Below are 22,225 nucleotides of genomic sequence, written 5' to 3' on the forward strand. Positions count from 1 at the left end.
GTTGAACGCAAGGCAGAACTGCAGGAAACGGATGTCAACGGGTACATCGGAATGGCCCCGATAGCACATGAAAAGCGCCAGAACGTGGACAATGATGCGGTTGGCCAAAAAGGGCGTATGCGTTTTTTCCTGAATATATTCAGGAAAAAACGCATACGCCCTTTTTGGCCAACCAAGCAACCTCAGAGAGCAAATCAGCACTTCAAAGAAATCTCTCGCCCCCCCCCCCCCCCCGGGGCAAAAGGGCCAGGTGAAAAAAGTCTAAAAACCAGAAAGGCAGGGCAGGCCACGGAGTCAAGGGAGCCTTGTTAAGCTGATGGGCGGGATGTCAATGGCCAACTGCCAACCTTCACAAGTGTATCCTCTTTCCCAAAACATGTAAAGCACAGAACCATAGAGCATAGGGCACTTCCACACATGGGCGTTGACCTTGGGAAAATGAAAAAATCAACCAGACACAGGGACCCCATGGTTGAGGGCTGCTGTTTGACATGAACCTCGACTACGGTACACGTTTCATATCCCAGGAAAGAGCCAAGTGGACAAACACAAGTGGACAAGTGGACAAAGACAAGTGGACAAGTGGACAAGTGGTGCTACGTAGGTCCAATGGAGTGTCACTCAGCCATGAAATCCACGTCATGAGGCTGGTAGCAGCATCCTGAGTGGATTTAGGTACGATCATCCTCAGTGAAATAAGTCGCACAAAAAAAGAAACTTATGATATCACTTATCGAGGGAATGTAAAAATCGCTCCCCATGAACTGAATCCCCAAACAGAACAGAGTCACGCTTTTAGAAAACATACTTATGCCTGCTTCAGTGGAAAGGTGAGGTGGGGTGACGCATAAAACTCGAGTTTGAAATGAGCACAGATACTCTTCCGAAAACCGAATATGGAATGGACACGACCTACTCCTTGCTCAATCAACTGGACTCACCAGACCCTGTTCATCGCACAAGTATCTATCCGACTAGTAAGCATCTTAAAAGCTAAGTCTTGAGATCTCTGTGTAAGTGCATCAAGTGTGTGTAAAGCGGCCTGAAAACAGCAGGGAAAATCAGCTCAGACCCATTCTGAGGATACATTTCCAACACAAAGAAGAAACAAGCAGGGCAAAACAGAGAGAAATTCTTCCAAAATGCGTTCAGGGACTGGCATGCAACCAGGATTGACCACATCTACAGCCCCAGCGGCAGAAGACATAAGGCTGGACACTCTTGGGGCTGAGACGATTGGTGAGGTTGGGAAAGCAAATGCAGACCCTTGTAAGGAATCCTGCGTGCTCCCAATTCCATGGGTCCCAACTCTCTAGGTTCAACGCAATCTTCCGACAGCGAAAGCACTCATTGGAAACCCAGCGGATGCTACACCGTGGGATCGGGAAAGCTTTCTGAAACTCACCTCAGTTTTCATCTCCTGGTGCTCGTGTTCTCCATTCAGGCCCCCTTACTAACAATCTCCCCACTTGGAGACTCAGCGCCTTTGCATGCCTCTTTCGTACCGTCTGCAATTTGTCCGCAGGATGAACTGCAAGAGGGGGAACCAATGAGAGACTCGCTGGAGGTGTGTGGTCGGGCACATGTCACTCTCATTTCCCATCGCGAAGAAGAATTCACCAAAGGCTCAGCCTGCCAACCCGGATCGACAATAGGGCGTGAAGCCATCCAGCCGTGTTGCGTGCCACTCACAAAAAAGCGACTTGGGAAATGGAGCTCAGGGGCACTGCCCTTCCCAAACCTGCAGAGTTCTAAACGATAACTATCGCCCCAAAATATATTGAGGTCAGGCTACGAAGAGGCGTTGAACGCAAGGCAGAACTGCAGGAAACGGATGTCAACGGGTACATCGGAATGGCCCCCATAGCACATGAAAAGCGCCAGAACGTGGACAATGATGCGGTTGGCCAAAAAGGGCGTATGCGTTTTTTCCTGAATATATTCAGGAAAAAACGCATACGCCCTTTTTGGCCAACCAAGCAACCTGGGAGAGCAAATCAGCACTACAAAGAAATCTCTCGCCCCCCCCCCCCCGGGGCAAAAGGGCCAGGTGAAAAAAGTCTAAAAACCAGAAAGGCAGGGCAGGCCACGGAGTCAAGGGAGCCTTGTTAAGCTGATGGGCGGGATGTCAATGGCCAAAAGCCAATCTTCACAAGTGTATCCTCTTTCCCAAAACATGTAAAACACAGAACCACAGAGCATAGAGCACTTCCACACATGGGCGTTGACCTTGGGAAAATGAAAAAATCAACCAGACACATGGACCCCAAAGTTGAGGGATGCTGTCTTGAAATGAACCTCGACTCCGGTACACGTTTCATATCCCAGGAAAGAGCCAAGTGGACAAACAGAAGTGGACAAGTGGACAAAGACAAGTGGACAAGTGGACAAGTGGTGTACGTAGGTCCAATGGAGTGTCACTCCGCCATAAAATCCACGTCATGAGGCTGGTAGCAGCATCCTGAGTGGATTTAGGTACGATCATCCTCAGTGAAATAAGTCCCACAAAAAAAGAAACTTATGATATCACTTATCGAGGGAATGTAAAAATCGCTCCCCATGAACTGAATCCCCAAACAGAACAGAGTCACGCTTTTAGAAAACACACTTATGCCTGCTTCAGTGGGAAGGTGAGGTGGGGTGACGCATAAAACTCGAGTTTGAAATGAGCACAGATACTCTTCCGAAAACCGAATATGGAATGGACACGACCTACTCCTTGCTCAATCAACTGGACTCACCAGACCCTGTTCATCGCACTAGTATCTATCCGACTAGTAAGCATCTTAAAAGCTAAGTCTTGAGATCTCTGTGTAAGTGCATCAAGTGTGTGTCAAGCGGCCTAAAAACAGCAGGGAAAATCAGCTCAGACCCATTCTGAGGATACATTTCCAACACAAAGAAGAAACAAGCAGGGCAAAACAGAGAGAAATTCTTCCAAAATGCGTTCAGGGACTGGCATGCAACCAGGATTGACCACTTCTACAGCCCCAGCGGCAGAAGACATAAGGCTGGACACTCTTGGGGCTGAGACGATTGGTGAGGTTGGGAAAGCAAATGCTGACCGTTGAAAGGAATCCTGCGTGCTCCCCATTCCATGGGTCCCAACTCTCCAGGTTCAACGCAATCTTCCGACAGCGAAAGCACGCATTGGAAACTCAGCGGATGCTACACCGTGGGATCGGGAAAGCTTTCTGAAACTCACCTCAGTTTTCATCTCCTGGTGCTCGTGTTCTCCATTCAGGCCCCCTTACTAACAATCTCCCCACTTGGAGACTCAGCGCCTTTCCATGCCTCTTTCGTACCGTCTGCAATTTGTCCGCAGGATGAACTGCAAGAGGGGGAACCAATGAGAGACTCGCTGGAGGTGTTTGCTCGGGCACATGTCACTCTCATTTCCCATCGCGAAGAAGAATTCACCAAAGGCTCAGCCTGCCACCCCGGATCGACAATAGGGCGTGAAGCCATCCAGCCCTGTTGCGTGCCACTCACAAAAAAGCGACTTGGGAAATGGAGCTCAGGGGCACTGCCCTTCCCAAACCTGCAGAGTTCTAAACGATAACTATCGCCCCAAAATATATTGAGGTCAGGGTACGAAGAGGCGTTGAACGCAAGGCAGAACTGCAGGAAACGGATGTCAACGGGTACATCGGAATGGCCCCCATAGCACATGAAAAGCGCCAGAACGTGGACAATGATGCGGTTGGCCAAAAAGGGCGTATGCGTTTTTTCCTGAATATATTCAGGAAAAAACGCATACGCCCTTTTTGGCCAACCAAGCAACCTCGGAGAGCAAATCAGCACTACAAAGAAATCTCTCGCCCCACCCCCGGGGCAAAAGGGCCAGGTGAAAAAAGGCTAAAAACCAGAAAGGCAGGGCAGGCCACGGAGTCAAGGGAGCCTTGTTAAGCTGATGGGCGGGATGTCAATGGCCAACAGCCAATCTTCACAAGTGTATCCTCTTTCCCAAAACATGTAAAACACAGAACCACAGAGCATAGGGCACTTCCACACATGGGCGTTGACCTTGGGAAAATGAAAAAATCAACCAGACACATGGACCCCAAAGTTGAGGGCTGCTGTCTTGAAATGAACCTCGACTCCGGTACACGTTTCATATCCCAGGAAAGAGCCAAGTGGACAAACAGAAGTGGACAAGTGGACAAAGACAAGTGGACAAGTGGACAAGTGGTGTACGTAGGTCCAATGGAGTGTCACTCCGCCATAAAATCCACGTCATGAGGCTGGTAGCAGCATCCTGAGTGGATTTAGGTACGATCATCCTCAGTGAAATAAGTCCCACAAAAAAGAAACTTATGATATCACTTATCGAGGGAATGTAAAAATCGCTCCCCATGAACTGAATCCCCAAACAGAACAGAGTCACGCTTTTAGAAAACACACTTATGCCTGCTTCAGGGGAAAGATGAGGTGGGGTGACGCATAAAACTCGAGTTTGAAATGAGCACAGATACTCTTCCGAAAACCGAATATGGAATGGACACGACCTTCTCCTTGCTCAATCAACTGCACTCACCAGACCCTGTTCATCGCACAAGTATCTATCCGACTAGTAAGCATCTTGAAAGGTAAGTCTTGAGATCTCTGTGTAAGTGCATCAAGTGTGTGTAAAGCGGCCTAAAAACAGCAGGGAAAATCAGCTCAGACCCATTCTGACGATACATTTCCAACACAAAGAAGAAACAAGCAGGGCAAAACAGAGAGAAATTCTTCCAAAATGCGTTCAGGGACTGGCATGCAACCAGGATTGACCACATCTACAGCCCCATCGGCAGAAGACATAAGGCTGGACACTCTTGGGGCTGAGACGATTGGTGAGGTTGGGAAAGCAAATGCAGACCGTTGAAAGGACTCCTGCGTGCTCCCCATTCCATGGGTCCCAACTCTCCAGGTTCAACGCAATCTTCCGACAGCGAAAGCACTCATTGGAAACCCAGCGGATGCTACACCGTGGGATCGGGAAAGCTTTCTGAAACTCACCTCAGTTTTCATCTCCTGGTGCTCGTGTTCTCCATTCAGGCCCCCTTACTAACAATCTCCCCACTTGGAGACTCAGCGCCTTTGCATGCCTCTTTCGTACCGTCTGCAATTTGTCCGCAGGATGAACTGGAAGAGGGGGAACCAATGACAGACTCGCTGGAGGTGTGTGGTCGGGCACATGTCACTCTCATTTCCCATCGCGAAGAAGAATTCACCAAAGGCTCAGCCTGCCACCCCGGATCGACAATAGGGCGTGAAGCCATCCAGCCGTGTTGCGTCCCACTCACAAAAAAGCGACTTGGGAAATGGAGCTCAGGGGCACTGCCCTTCCCAAACCTGCAGAGTTCTAAACGATAACTATCGCCCCAAAATATATTGAGGTCAGGCTACGAAGAGGCGTTGAACGCAAGGCAGAACTGCAGGAAACGGATGTCAACGGGTACATCGGAATGGCCCCCATAGCACATGAAAAGCGCCAGAACGTGGACAATGATGCGGTTGGCCAAAAAGGGCGTATGCATTTTTTCCTGAAAATATTCAGGAAAAAACGCATACGCCCTTTTTGGCCAACCAAGCAACCTCGGAGAGCAAATCAGCACTACAAAGAAATCTCTCGCCCCCCCCCGGGGCAAAAGGGCCAGGCGAAAAAAGTCTAAAAACCAGAAAGGCAGGGCAGGCCACGGAGTCAAGGGAGCCTTGTTAAGCTGATGGGCGGGATGTCAATGGCCAACAGTCAATCTTCACAAGTGTATCCTCTTTCCCAAAACATGTAAAACACAGAACCACAGAGCATAGGGCACTTCCACACATGGGCGTTGACCTTGGGAAAATGAAAAAATCAACCACACACAGGGACCCCATGGTTGAGGGCTGCTGTCTTGACATGAACCTCGACTCCGGTACACGTTTCATATCCCAGGAAAGAGCCAAGTGGACAAACACAAGTGGACAAGTGGACAAAGACAAGTGGACAAGTGGACAAGTGGTGCTACGTAGGTCCAATGGAGTGTCACTCAGCCATGAAATCCACGTCATGAGGCTGGTAGCAGCATCCTGAGTGGATTTAGGTACAATCATCCTCAGTGAAATAAGTCCCACAAAAAAAGAAACTTATGATATCACTTATCGAGGAAATGTAAAAATCGCTCCCCATGAACTGAATCCCCAAACAGAACAGAGTCACGCTTTTCGAAAACACACTTATGCCTGCTTCAGGGGAAAGGTGAGGTGGGGTGACGCATAAAACTCGAGTTTGAAATGAGCACAGATACTCTTCCGAAAACCGAATATGGAATGGACACGACCTACTCCTTGCTCAATCAACTGGACTCACCAGACCCTGTTCATCGCACAAGTATCTATCCGACTAGTAAGCATCTTAAAAGCTAAGTCTTGAGATCTCTGTGTAAGTGCATCAAGTGTGTGTAAAGCGGCCTAAAAACAGCAGGGAAAATCAGCTCAGACCTATTCTGAGGATACATTTCCAACACAAAGAAGAAACAAGCAGGGCAAAAGAGAGAGAAATTCTTCCAAAATGCGTTCAGGGACTGGCATGCAACCAGGATTGACCACATCTACAGCCCCAGCGGCAGAAGACATAAGGCTGGACACTCTTGGGGCTGAGACGATTGGTGAGGTTGGGAAAGCAAATGCAGACCCTTGAAAGGAATCCTGCGTGCTCCCCATTCCATGGGTCCCAACTCTCCAGGTTCAACGCAATCTTCCGACAGCGAAAGCACTCATTGGAAACCCAGCGGATGCTACACCGTGGGATCGGGAAAGCTTTCTGAAACTCACCTCAGTTTTCATCTCCTGGTGCTCGTGTTCTCCATTCAGGCCCCCTTACGAACAATCTCCCCACTTGGAGACTCAGCGCCTTTGCATGCCTCTTTCGTACCGTCTGCAATTTGTCCGCAGGATGTACTGGAAGAGGGGGAGCCAATGAGAGACTCGCTGGAGGTGTGTGGTCGGGCACATGTCACTCTCATTTCCCATCGCGAAGAAGAATTCACCAAAGGCTCAGCCTGCCACCCCGGATCGACAATAGGGTGTGTATCCATCCAGCCGTGTTGCGTCCCACTCACAAAAAAGCGACTTGGGAAATGGAGCTCAGGGGCACTGCACTTCCCAAACCTGCAGAGTTCTAAACGATAACTATCGCCCCCAAATATATTGAGGTCAGGCTACGAAGAGGCGTTGAACGCAAGGCAGAACTGCAGGAAACGGATGTCAACGGGTACATCGGAATGGCCACGATAGCACATGAAAAGCGCCAGAACGTGGACAATGATGCGGTTGGCCAAAAAGGGCGTATGCATTTTTTCCTGAATATATTCAGGAAAAAACGCATACGCCCTTTTTGGCCAACCAAGCAACCTCGGAGAGCAAATCAGCACTACCAAGAAATCTCTCGCCCCCCCCCGGGGCAAAAGGGCCAGGCGAAAAAAGTCTAAAAACCAGAAAGGCAGGGCAGGCGACGGAGTCAAGGGAGCCTTGTTAAGCTGATGGGCGGGATGTCAATGGCCAACAGCCAATCTTCACAAGTGTATCCTCTTTCCCAAAACATGTAAAACACAGAACCACAGAGCATAGGGCACTTCCACACATGGGCGTTGACCTTGGGAAAATGAAAAAATCAACCAGACACATGGACCCCAAAGTTGAGGGCTGCTGTCTTGACATGAACCTCGACTCCGGTACACGTATCATATCCCAGGAAAGAGCCAAGTGGACAAACACAAGTGGACAAGTGGACAAAGACAAGTGGACAAGTGGACAAGTGGTGCTACGTAGGTCCAATGGAGTGTCACTCAGCCATGAAATCCACGTCATGAGGCTGGTAGCAGCATCCTGAGTGGATTTAGGTACGATCATCCTCAGTGAAATAAGTCCCACAAAAAAAGAAACTTATGATATCACTTATCGAGGGAATGTAAAAATCGCTCCCCATGAACTGAATCCCCAAACAGAACAGAGTCACGCTTTTAGAAAACACACTTATGCCTGCTTCAGTGGAAAGGTGAGGTGGGGTGACGCATAAAACTCGAGTTTGAAATGAGCACAGATACTCTTCCGAAAACCGAATATGGAATGGACACGACCTACTCCTTGCTCAATCAACTGGACTCACCAGACCCTGTTCATCGCACAAGTATCTATCCGACTAGTAAGCATCTTAAAAGCTAAGTCTTGAGATCTCTGTGTAAGTGCATCAAGTGTGTGTAAAGCGGCCTAAAAACAGCAGGGAAAATCAGCTCAGACCCATTCTGAGGATACATTTCCAACACAAAGAAGAAACAAGCAGGGCAAAACAGAGAGAAATTCTTCCAAAATGCGTTCAGGGACTGGCATGCAACCAGGATTGACCACTTCTACAGCCCCAGCGGCAGAAGACATAAGGCTGGACACTCTTGGGGCTGAGACGATTGGTGAGGTTGGGAAAGCAAATGCTGACCGTTGAAAGGAATCCTGCGTGCTCCCCATTCCATGGGTCCCAACTCTCCAGGTTCAACGCAATCTTCCGACAGCGAAAGCACTCATTGGAAACCCAGCGGATGCTACACCGTGGGATCGGGAAAGCTTTCTGAAACTCACCTCAGTTTTCATCTCCTGGTGCTCGTGTTCTCCATTCAGGCCCCCTTACTAAAAATCTCCCCACTTGGAGACTCAGCGCCTTTGCATGCCTCTTTCGTACCGTCTGCAATTTGTCCGCAGAATGAACTGCAAGAGGGGGAACCAATGAGAGACTCGCTGGAGGTGTTTGGTCGGGCACATGTCACTCTCATTTCCCATCGCGAAGAAGAATTCACCAAAGGCTCAGCCTGGCACCCCGGATCGACAATAGGGGGTGAAGCCATCCAGCCGTGTTGCGTCCCACTCACAAAAAAGCGACTTGGGAAATGGAGCTCAGGGGCACTGCCCTTCACAAACCTGCAAAGTTCTAAACGATAACTATCGCCCCCAAATATATTGAGATCAGGCTACGAAGAGGCGTTGAACGCAAGGCAGAACTGCAGGAAACGGATGTCAACGGGTACATCGGAATGGCCCCGATAGCACATGAAAAGCGCCAGAATGTGGACAATGAGGCGGTTGGCCAAAAAGGGCGTTGGCGTTTTTTCCTGAATATATTCAGGAAAAAACGCCTATGCCCTTTTTGGCCAACCAAGCAACCTGGGAGAGCAAATCAGCACTACAAAGAAATCAATCGCCCCCCCCCCCCCGGGGCAAAAGGGCCAGGCGAAAAAAGTCTAAAAACCAGAAAGGCAGGGCAGGCCACGGAGTCAAGGGAGCCTTGTTAAGCTGATGGGCGGGATGTCAATGGCCAACAGCCAACCTTCACAAGTGTATCCTCTTTCCCAAAACATGTAAAGCACAGAACCACAGAGCATAGGGCACTTCCACACATGGGCGTTGACCTTGGGAAAATGAAAAAATCAACCACACACAGGGACCCCAAAGTTGAGGGCTGCTGTCTTGACATGAACCTCGACTCCTGTACACGTTTCATATCCCAGGAAAGAGCCAAGTGGACAAACACAAGTGGAAAATTGGACAAAGGCAAGTGGACAAGTGGACAAGTGGTGCTACGTAGGTCCAATGGAGTGTCACTCAGCCATGAAATCCACGTCATGAGGCTGGTAGCAGCATCCTGAGTGGATTTAGGTACGATCATCCTCAGTGAAATAAGTCCCACACAAAAAGAAACTTATGATATCACTTATCGAGGGAATGTAAAAATCGCTCCCCATGAACTGAATCCCCAAACAGAACAGAGTCACGCTTTTAGAAAACACACTTATGCCTGCTTCAGGGGAAAGGTGAGGTGGGGTGACGCATAAAACTCGAGTTTGAAATGAGCACAGATACTCTTGTGAAAACCGAATATGGAATGGACACGACCTACTCCTTGCTCAATCAACTGGACTCACCAGACCCTGTTCATCGCACAAGTATCTATCCGACTAGTAAGCATCTTAAAAGCTAAGTCTTGAGATCTCTGTGTAAGTGCATCAAGTGTGTGTAAAGCGGCCTAAAAACAGCAGGGAAAATCAGCTCAGACCCATTCTGAGGATACATTTCCAACACAAAGAAGAAACAAGCAGGGCAAAACAGAGAGAAATTCCTCCAAAATGCGTTCAGGGACTGGCATGCAACCAGGATTGACCACATCTACAGCCCCAGCGGCAGAAGACATAAGGCTGGACACTCTTGGGGCTGAGACGATTGGTGAGGTTGGGAAAGCAAATGCAGACCCTTGAAAGGAATCCTGCGTGCTCCCCATTCCATGGGTCCCAACTCTCCAGGTTCAACGCAATCTTCCGACAGCGAAAGCACTCATTGGAAACCCAGCGGATGCTACACCGTGGGATCGGGAAAGCTTTCTGAAACTCACCTCAGTTTTCATCTCCTGGTGCTCGTGTTCTCCATTCAGGCCCCCTTACTAACAATCTCCCCACTTGGAGACTCGGCGCCTTTCCATGCCTCTTTCGTACCGTCTGCAATTTGTCCGCAGGATGAACTGCAAGAGGGGGAACCAATGAGAGACTCGCTGGAGGTGTGTGGTCGGGCACATGTCACTCTCATTTCCCATCGGGAAGAAGAATTCACCAAAGGCTCAGCCTGCCACCCCGGATCGACAATAGGGCGTGAAGCCATCCAGCCGTGTTGCGTCCCACTCACAAAAAAGCGACTTGGGAAATGGAGCTCAGGGGCACTGTCCTTCCCAAACCTGCAGAGTTCTAAACGATAACTATCGCCCCCAAATATATTGAGGTCAGGCTACGAAGAGGCGTTGAACGCAAGGCAGAACTGCAGGAAACGGATATCAACGGGTACATCGGAATGGCCCCCATAGCACATGAAAAGCGCCAGAACGTGGACAATGATGCGGTTGGCCAAAAAGGGCGTATGCGTTTTTTCCTGAATATATTCAGGAAAAAAAGCATACGCCCTTTTTGGCCAACCAAGCAACCTGGGAGAGCAAATCAGCACTACAAAGAAATCTCTCGCCCCCCCCGCCCCCCGGGGCAAAAGGGTCAGGTGAAAAAAGTCTAAAAACCAGAAAGGCAGGGCAGGCCACGGAGTCAAGGGAGCCTTGTTAAGCTGATGGGCGGGATGTCAATGGCCAACAGCCAATCTTCACAAGTGTATCCTCTTTCCCAAAACATGTAAAACACAGAACCACAGAGCATAGGGCACTTCCACACATGGGCGTTGACCTTGGGAAAATGAAAAAATCAACCACACACAGGGACCCCATGGTTGCGGGCTGCTGTCTTCACATGAACCTCGACTCTGGTACACGTTTCATATCCCAAGAAAGAGCCAAGTGGACAAAGACAAGTGGACAAGTGGACAAAGACAAGTGGACAAGTGGTGCTACGTAGGTCCAATGGAGTGTCACTCAGCCATGAAATCCACGTCATGAGGCTGGTAGCAGCATTCTGATTGGATTTAGGTATGTTCATCCTCAGTGAAATAAGTCCCACAAAAAAGAAACTTATGATATCACTTATCGAGGGAATGTAAAAATCGCTCCCCATGAACTAAATCCCCAAACAGAACAGAGTCACGCTTTTAGAAAACACACTTATGCCTGCTTTAGGGGAAAGGTGAGGTGGGGTGACGCATAAAACTCGAGTTTGAAATGAGCACAGATACTCTTCAGAAAACCGAATATGGAATGGACACGACCTACTCCTTGCTCAATCAATTGGACTCACCAGACCCTGTTCATCGCACAAGTATCTATCCAACTAGTAAGCATCTTAAAAGCTATGTCTTGATATCTCTGTGTAAGTGCATCAAGTGTGTGTCAAGCGGCCTAAAAACAGCAGGGAAAATCAGCTCAGACCCATTCTGAGGATACATTTCCAACACAAAGAAGAAACAAGCAGGGCAAAACAGAGAGAAATTCTTCCAAAATGCGTTCAGGGACTGGCATGCAACCAGGATTGACCACATCTACTGCCCCAGTGGCAGAAGACATAAGACTGGACACACTTGGGGCTGAGACGATTGGTGAGGTTGGGAAAGCAAATGCAGACCGTTGAAAGGAATCCTGCGTGCTGCCCATTCCATGGGTCCCAACTCTCCAGGTTCAACGCAATCTTCCGACAGCGAAAGCACTCATTGGAAACCCAGCGGATGCTACACCGTGGGATCGGGAAAGCTTTCTGAAACTCACCTCAGTTTTCATCTCCTGGTGCTCGTGTTCTCCATTCAGGCCCCCTTACTAACAATCTCCCCACGTGGAGACTCAGCGCCTTTGCATGCCTCTTTCGTACCGTCTGCAATTTGTCCGCAGGATGAACTGGAAGAGGGGGAACCAATGACAGACTCGCTGGAGGTGTGTGGTCGGGCACATGTCACTCTCATTTCCCATCGCGAAGAAGAATTCACCAAAGGCTCAGCCTGCCACCCCGGATCGACAATAGGGCGTGAAGCCATCCAGCCGTGTTGCGTCCCACTCACAAAAAAGCGACTTGGGAAATGGAGCTCAGGGGCACTGCCCTTCCCAAACCTGCAGAGTTCTAAACGATAACTATCGCCCCAAAATATATTGAGGTCAGGCTACGAAGAGGCGTTGAACGCAAGGCAGAACTGCAGGAAACGGATGTCAACGGGTACATCGGAATGGCCCCCATAGCACATGAAAAGCGCCAGAACGTGGACAATGATGCGGTTGGCCAAAAAGGGCGTATGCATTTTTTCCTGAAAATATTCAGGAAAAAACGCATACGCCCTTTTTGGCCAACCAAGCAACCTCGGAGAGCAAATCAGCACTACAAAGAAATCTCTCGCCCCCCCCCGGGGCAAAAGGGCCAGGCGAAAAAAGTCTAAAAACCAGAAAGGCAGGGCAGGCCACGGAGTCAAGGGAGCCTTGTTAAGCTGATGGGCGGGATGTCAATGGCCAACAGTCAATCTTCACAAGTGTATCCTCTTTCCCAAAACATGTAAAACACAGAACCACAGAGCATAGGGCACTTCCACACATGGGCGTTGACCTTGGGAAAATGAAAAAATCAACCACACACAGGGACCCCATGGTTGAGGGCTGCTGTCTTGACATGAACCTCGACTCCGGTACACGTTTCATATCCCAGGAAAGAGCCAAGTGGACAAACACAAGTGGACAAGTGGACAAAGACAAGTGGACAAGTGGACAAGTGGTGCTACGTAGGTCCAATGGAGTGTCACTCAGCCATGAAATCCACGTCATGAGGCTGGTAGCAGCATCCTGAGTGGATTTAGGTACGATCATCCTCAGTGAAATAAGTCCCACAAAAAAAGAAACTTATGATATCACTTATCGAGGGAATGTAAAAATCGCTCCCCATGAACTGAATCCCCAAACAGAACAGAGTCACGCTTTTAGAAAACACACTTATGCCTGCTTCAGGGGAAAGGTGAGGTGGGGTGACGCATAAAACTCGAGTTTGAAATGAGCACAGATACTCTTCCGAAAACCGAATATGGAATGGACACGACCTACTCCTTGCTCAATCAACTGGACTCACCAGACCCTGTTCATCGCACAAGTATCTATCCGACTAGTAAGCATCTTAAAAGCAAAGTCTTGAGATCTCTGTGTAAGTGCATCAAGTGTGTGTAAAGCGGCCAAAAAACAGCAGGGAAAATCAGCTCAGACCCATTCTGAGGATACATTTCCAACACAAAGAAGAAACAAGCAGGGGAAAACAGAGAGAAATTCTTGCAAAATGCGTTCAGGGACTGGCATGCAACCAGGATTGACCACATCTACAGCCCCAGCGGCAGAAGACATAAGGCTGGACACTCTTGGGGCTGAGACGATTGGTGAGGTTGGGAAAGCAAATGCAGACCCTTGAAAGGAATCCTGCGTGCTCCCCATTCCATGGGTCCCAACTCTCCAGGTTCAACGCAATCTTCCGACAGCGAAAGCACTCATTGGAAACCCAGCGGATGCTACACCGTGGGATCGGGAAAGCTTTCTGAAACTCACCTCAGTTTTCATCTCCTGGTGCTCGTGTTCTCCATTCAGGCCCCCTTACTAACAATCTCCCCACTTGGAGACTCAGCGCCTTTGCATGCCTCTTTCGAACCGTCTGCAATTTGTCCGCAGGATGAACTGCAAGAGGGGGAACCAATGAGAGACTCGCTGGAGGTGTTTGGTCGGGCACATGTCACTCTCATTTCCCATCGCGAAGAAGAATTCACCAAAGGCTCAGCCTGCCAACCCGGATCGACAATAGGGCGTGAAGCCATCCAGCCGTGTTGCGTCCCACTCACAAAAAAGCGACTTGGGAAATGGAGCTCAGGGGCACTGCACTTCCCAAACCTGCAGAGTTCTAAACGATAACTATCGCCCCCAAATATATTGAGGTCAGGCTACGAAGAGGCGTTGAACGCAAGGCAGAACTGCAGGAAACGGATGTCAACGGGTACATCGGAATGGCCCCGATAGCACATGAAAAGCGCCAGAACGTGGACAATGATGCGGTTGGCCAAAAAGGGCGTATGCGTTTTTTCCTGAATATATTCAGGAAAAAACGCATACGCCCTTTTTGGCCAACCAAGCAACCTCGGAGAGCAAATCAGCACTACAAAGAAATCTCTCGCCCCCCCCCCCCCCCGGGGCAAAAGGGCCAGGCGAAAAAAGTCTAAAAACCAGAAAGGCAGGGCAGGCGACGGAGTCAAGGGAGCCTTGTTAAGCTGATGGGCGGGATGTCAATGGCCAACAGCCAATCTTCACAAGTGTATCCTCTTTCCCAAAACATGTAAAACACAGAACCACAGAGCATAGGGCACTTCCACACATGGGCGTTGACCTTGGGAAAATGAAAAAATCAACCAGACACATGGACCCCAAAGTTGAGGGCTGCTGTCTTGCCATGAACCTCGACTCCGGTACACGTATCATATCCCAGGAAAGAGCCAAGTGGACAAACACAAGTGGACAAGTGGACAAAGACAAGTGGACAAGTGGACAAGTGGTGCTACGTAGGTCCAATGGAGTGTCACTCAGCCATGAAATCCACGTCATGAGGCTGGTAGCAGCATCCTGAGTGGATTTAGGTACGATCATCCTCAGTGAAATAAGTCCCACAAAAAAAGAAACTTATGATATCACTTATCGAGGGAATGTAAAAATCGCTCCCCATGAACTGAATCCCCAAACAGAACAGAGTCACGCTTTTAGAAAACACACTTATGCCTGCTTCAGTGGAAAGGTGAGGTGGGGTGACGCATAAAACTCGAGTTTGAAATGAGCACAGATACTCTTCCGAAAACCGAATATGGAATGGACACGACCTACTCCTTGCTCAATCAACTGGACTCACCAGACCCTGTTCATCGCACAAGTATCTATCCGACTAGTAAGCATCTTAAAAGCTAAGTCTTGAGATCTCTGTGTAAGTGCATCAAGTGTGTGTAAAGCGGCCTAAAAACAGCAGGGAAAATCAGCTCAGACCCATTCTGAGGATACATTTCCAACACAAAGAAGAAACAAGCAGGGCAAAACAGAGAGAAATTCTTCCAAAATGCGTTCAGGGACTGGCATGCAACCAGGATTGACCACTTCTACAGCCCCAGCGGCAGAAGACATAAGGCTGGACACTCTTGGGGCTGAGACGATTGGTGAGGTTGGGAAAGCAAATGCAGACCCTTGAAAGGAATCCTGCGTGCTCCCCATTCCATGGGTCCCAACTCTCCAGGTTCAACGCAATCTTCCGACAGCGAAAGCACTCATTGGAAACCCAGCGGATGCTACACCGTGGGATCGGGAAAGCTTTCTGAAACTCACCTCAGTTTTCATCTCCTGGTGCTCGTGTTCTCCATTCAGGCCCCCTTACTAACAATCTCCCCACTTGGAGACTCAGCGCCTTTGCATGCCTCTTTCGTACCGTCTGCAATTTGTCCGCAGGATGAACTGCAAGAGGGGGAACCAATGAGAGACTCGCTGGAGGTGTTTGGTCGGGCACATGTCACTCTCATTTCCCATCGCGAAGAAGAATTCACCAAAGGCTCAGCCTGGCACCCCGGATCGACAATAGGGGGTGAAGCCATCCAGCCGTGTTGCGTCCCACTCACAAAAAAGCGACTTGGGAAATGGAGCTCAGGGGCACTGCCCTTCACAAACCTGCAAAGTTCTAAACGATAACTATCGCCCCCAAATATATTGAGATCAGGCTCCGAAGAGGCGTTGAACGCAAGGCAGAACTGCAGGAAACGGATGTCAACGGGTACATCGGAATGGCCCCGATAGCACATGAAAAGCGCCAGAATGTGTACAATGAGGCGGTTGGCCAAAAAGGGCGTTGGCGTTTTTTCCTGAATATATTCAGGAAAAAACGCCTATGCCCTTTTTGGCCAACCAAGCAACCTCGGAGAGCAAATCAGCACTACAAAGAAATCTCTCGTCCCCCCCCCGGGGCAAAAGGGCCAGGCGAAAAAAGTCTAAAAACCAGAAAGGCAGGGCAGGCCACAGAGTCAAGGGAGCCTTGTTAAGCTGATGGGCGGGATGTCAATGGCCAACAGCCAATCTTCACAAGTGTATCCTCTTTCCCAAAACATGTAAAACACAGAACCACAGAGCATAGGGCACTTCCACACATGGGCGTTGACCTTGGGAAAATGAAAAAATCAACCACACACAGGGACCCCATGGTTGAGGGCTGCTGTCTTGACATGAACCTCGACTCCGGTACACGTTTCATATCCCAGGAAAGAGCCAAGTGGACAAACAGAAGTGGACAAGTGGACAAAGACAAGTGGACAAGTGGACAAGTGGTGCTACGTAGGTCCAATGGAGTGTCACTCAGCCATGAAATCCACGTCATGAGGCTGGTAGCAGCATCCTGAGTGGATTTAGGTACGATCATCCTCAGTGAAATAAGTCCCACACAAAAAGAAACTTATGATATCACTTATCGAGGGAATGTAAAAATCGCTCCCCATGAACTGAATCCCCAAACAGAACAGAGTCACGCTTTTAGAAAACACACTTATGCCTGCTTCAGGGGAAAGGTGAGGTGGGGTGACGCATAAAACTCGAGTTTGAAATGAGCACAGATACCCTTCAGAAAACCGAATATGGAATGGACACGACCCACTCCTTGCTCAATCAACTGGACTCACCAGACCCTGTTCATCGCACAAGTATCTATCTGACTAGTAAGCATCTTAAAAGCTAAGTCTTGATATCTCTGTGTAAGTGCATCAAGTGTGTGTAAACCGGCCTAAAAACAGCAGGGAAAATCAGCTCAGACGCATTCTGAGGATACATTTCCGACACAAAGAAGAAACAAGCAGGGCAAAACAGAGAGAAATTCTTCCAAAATGCGTTCAGGGACTGGCATGCAACCAGGATTGACCACATCTACAGCCCCAGCGGCAGAAGACATAAGGCTGGACACTCTTGGGGCTGAGACGATTGGTGAGGTTGGGAAAGCAAATGCAGACCCTTGAAAGGAATCCTGCGTGCTCCCCATTCCATGAGTCCCAACTCTCCAGGTTCAACGCAATCTTCCGACAGCGAAAGCACTCATTGGAAACCCAGCGGATGCTACACCGTGGGATCGGGAAAGCTTTCTGAAACTCACCTCAGTATTCATCTCCTGGTTCTCGTGTTCTCCATTCAGGCCCCCTTACTAACAATCTCCACACTTGGAGACTCAGCGCCTTTGCATGCCTCTTTCGTACCGTCTGCAATTTGTCCGCAGGATGAACTGCAAGAGGGGGAACCAATGAGAGACTCGCTGGAGGTGTTTGGTCGGGCACATGTCACTCTCATTTCCCATCGCGAAGAAGAATTCACCAAAGGCTCAGCCTGCCACCCCGGATCGACAATAGGGCGTGAAGCCATCCAGCCGTGTTGCGTCCCAGTCACAAAAAAGCGACTTGCGAAATGGAGCTCAGGGGCACTGCCCTTCCCAAACCTGCAGAGTTCTAAACGATAACTATCGCCCCCAAATATATTGAGGTCAGGCTACGAAGAGGCGTTGAACGCAAGGCAGAACTGCAGGAAACGGATGTCAACGGGTACATCGGAATGGCCCGGATAGCACATGAAAAGCGCCAGAACGTGGACAATGATGCGGTTGGCCAAAAAGGGCGTATGCGTTTTTTCCTGAATATATTCAGGAAAAAACGCATACGCCCTTTTTGGCCAACCAAGCAACCTCTGAGAGCAAATCAGCACTACAAAGAAATCTCTCGCCCCCCCCCTCCCCGGGGCAAAAGATCCAGGCGAAAAAAGTCTAAAAACCAGAAAGGCAGGGCAGGCCACGGAGTCAAGGGAGCCTTGTTAAGCTGATGGGCGGGATGTCAATGGCCAACAGCCAATCTTCACAAGTGTATCCTCTTTCCCAAAACATGTAAAACACAGAACCACAGAGCATAGGGCAGTTCCACACATGGGCGTTGACCTTGGGAAAATGAAAAAATCAACCAGACACAGGGACCCCAAAGTTGAGGGCTGCTGTCTTGACATGAACCTCGACTCCGGTACACGTTTCATATCCCAGGAAAGAGCCAAGTGGACAAACACAAGTGGACAAATGGACAAAGACAAGTGGACAAGTGGACAGGTGGTGCTACGTAGGTCCAATGGAGTGTCACTCCGCCATAAAATCCACGTCATGAGGCTGGTAGCAGCATCCTGAGTGGATTTAGGTACGATCATCCTCAGTGAAATAAGTCCCACAAAAAAAGAAACTTATGATATCACTTATCGAGGGAATGTAAAAATCGCTCCCCATGAACTGAATCCCCAAACAGAACAGAGTCACGCTTTTCGAAAACACACTTATGCCTGCTTCAGGGGAAAGGTGAGGTGGGGTGACGCATAAAACTCGAGTTTGAAATGAGCACAGATACTCTTACGAAAACCGAATATGGAATGGACACGACCTACTCCTTACTCAAACAACAGGACTCACCAGACCCTGTTCATCGCACAAGTATCTATCCGACTAGTAAGCATCTTAAAAGCTAAGTCTTGATATCTCTGTGTAAGTGCATCAAGTGTGTGCAAAGCGGCCTAAAAACAGCAGGGAAAATCAGCTCAGACCCATTCTGAGGATACATTTCCAACACAAAGAAGAAACAAGCAGGGCAAAACAGAGAGAAATTCTTCCAAAATGCGTTCAGGGACTGGCATGCAACCAGGATTGACCACATCTACAGCCCCAGCGGCAGAAGACATAAGGCTGGACACTCTTGGGGCTGAGACGATTGGTGAGGTTGGGAAAGCAAATGCAGACCCTTGAAAGGAATCCTGCGTGCTCCCCATTCCATGGGTCCCAACTCTCCAGGTTCAACGCAATCTTCCGACAGCGAAAGCACTCATTGGAAACCCAGCGGATGCTACACCGTGGGATCGGGAAAGCTTTCTGAAACTCACCTCAGTTTTCATCTCCTGGTGCTCGTGTTCTCCATTCAGGCCCCCTTACTAACAATCTCCCCACTTGGAGACTCAGCGCCTTTGCATGCCTCTTTCGTACCGTCTGCAATTTGTCCGCAGGATGAACTGGAAGAGGGGGAACCAATGAGAGACTCGCTGGAGGTGTGTGGTCGGGCACATGTCACTCTCATTTCACATCGCGAAGAAGAATTCAGCAAAGGCTCAGCCTGCCACCCCGGATCGACAATAGGGCGTGAAGCCATCCAGCCGTGTTGCGTCCCACTCACAAAAAAGCGACTTGGGAAATGGAGCTCAGGGGCACTGCCCTTCCCAAACCTGCAGAGTTCTAAACGATAACTATCGCCCCCAAATATATTGAGGTCAGGCTACGAAGAGTCGTTGAACGCAAGGCAGAACTGCAGGAAACGGATGTCAACGGGTACATCGGAATGGCCCCGATAGCACATGAAAAGCGCCAGAACGTGGACAATGATGCGGTTGGCCAAAAAGGGCGTATGCGTTTTTTCCTGAATATATTCAGGAAAAAACGCATACGCCCTTTTTGGCCAACCAAGCAACCTGGGAGAGCAAATCAGCACTACAAAGAAATCTCTCGCCCCCCCCCGGGGCAAAAGGGCCAGGCGAAAAAAGTCTAAAAACCAGAAAGGCAGGGCAGGCCACGGAGTCAAGGGAGCCTCGTTAAGCTGATGGGCGGGATGTCAATGGCCAACAGCCAATCTTCACAAGTGTATCCTCTTTCCCAAAACATGTAAAACACAGAACCACAGAGCATAGGGCACTTCCACACATGGGCGTTGACCTTGGGAAAATGAAAAAATCAACCAGACACAGGGACCCCAAAGTTGAGGGCTGCTGTCTTGACATGAACCTCGACTCCGGTACACGTTTCATATCGCAGGAAAGAGCCAAGTGGACAAACACAAGTGGACAAGTGGACAAAGACAAGTGGACAAGTGGACAAGTGGTGCTACGTAGGTCCAATGGAGTGTCACTCCGCCATAAAATCCACGTCATGAGGCTGGTAGCAGCATCCTGAGTGGATTTAGGTACGATCATCCTCAGTGAAATAAGTCCCACAAAAAAAGAAACTTATGATATCACTTATCGAGGGAATGTAAAAATCGCTCCCCATGCACTGAATCCCCAAACAGAACAGAGTCACGCTTTTAGAAAACACACTTATGCCTGCTTCAGGGGAAAGGTGAGGTGGGGTGACGCATAAAACTCGAGTTTGAAATGAGTACAGATACCCTTCAGAAAACCGAATATGGAATGGACACGACCTACACCTTGCTCAATCAACTGGACTCACCAGACCCTGTTCATCGCCCAAGTATCTAGACGACTAGTAAGCATCTTAAAAGCTAAGTCTTGGGCTTCCCTGGTGGCGCAGTGGTTGAGAGTCCGCCTGCCGATGCGGGGGACAAGTGTTCGTGCCCCGGTCCGGGAGGATCCCACGTGCCGCGGAGCGACTGGGCCCGTGAGCCATGGCCGCCAGGCCTGCGCGTGCGGAGCCTGTGCTCCGCAGCGGGAGAGGCCACAACAGTGAGAGGCCCGCATAGCGCAAAAAAAAAAAAAAAAAGCTAAGTCTTGATATCTCTGTGTAAGTGCATCAAGTGTGTGTAAACCGGCCTAAAAACAGCAGGGAAAATCAGCTCAGACGCATTCTGAGGATACGTTTCCGACACAAAGAAGAAACAAGCAGGGCAAAACAGAGAGAAATTCTTCCAAAATGCGTTCAGGGACTGGCATGCAACCAGGATTGACCACATCTACAGCCACAGCGGCAGAAGACATAAGGCTGGACACTCTTGGGGCTGAGACGATTGGTGAGGTTGGGAAAGCAAATGCAGACCCTTGAAAGGAATCCTGCGTGCTCCCCATTCCATGGGTCCCAACTCTCCAGGTTCAACGCAATCTTCCGACAGCGAAAGCACTCATTGGAAACCCAGCGGATGCTACACCGTGGGATCGGGAAAGCTTTCTGAAACTCACCTCAGTTTTCATCTCCTGGTGCTCATGTTCTCCATTCAGGCCCCCTTACTAACAATCTCCCGACTTGGAGACTCAGCGCCTTTGCATGCCTCTTTCGTACCGTCTGCAATTTGTCCGCAGGATGAACTGCAAGAGGGGGAACCAATGAGAGACTCGCTGGAGGTGTTTGGTCGGGCACATGTCACTCTCATTTCCCATCGCGAAGAAGAATTCACCAAAGGCTCAGCCTGCCACCCCGGATCGACAATAGGGCGTGAAGCCATCCAGCCGTGTTGCGTCCCACTCACAAAAAAGCGACTTGGGAAATGGAGCTCAGGGGCACTGCCCTTCCCATACCTGCAGAGTTCTAAACGATAACTATCGCCCCAAAATATATTGAGGTCAGGCTACGAAGAGGCGTTGAACGCAAGGCAGAACTGCAGGAAACGGATGTCAACGGGTACATCGGAATGGCCCCGATAGCACATGAAAAGCGCCAGAACGTGGACAATGATGCGGTTGGCCAAAAAGGGCGTATGCCTTTTCTCCTGAATATATTCAGGAAAAAACGCATACGCCCTTTTTGGCCAACCAAGCAACCTGGGAGAGCAAATCAGCACTACAAAGAAATCTCTCGCCCCCCCCCGGGGCAAAAGGGCCAGGCGAAAAAAGTCTAAAAACCAGAAAGGCAGGGCAGGCCACGGAGTCAAGGGAGCCTTGTTAAGCTGATGGGCGAGATGTCAATGGCCAACAGCCAATCTTCACAAGTGTATCCTCTTTCCCAAAACATGTAAAACACAGAACCACAGAGCATAGGGCACTTCCACACATGGGCGTTGA

The sequence above is a fragment of the Kogia breviceps genome, chromosome 6 (assembly GCF_026419965.1).
Source record: "Kogia breviceps isolate mKogBre1 chromosome 6, mKogBre1 haplotype 1, whole genome shotgun sequence".
NCBI classification, from domain to species: domain Eukaryota; kingdom Metazoa; phylum Chordata; class Mammalia; order Artiodactyla; family Physeteridae; genus Kogia; species Kogia breviceps.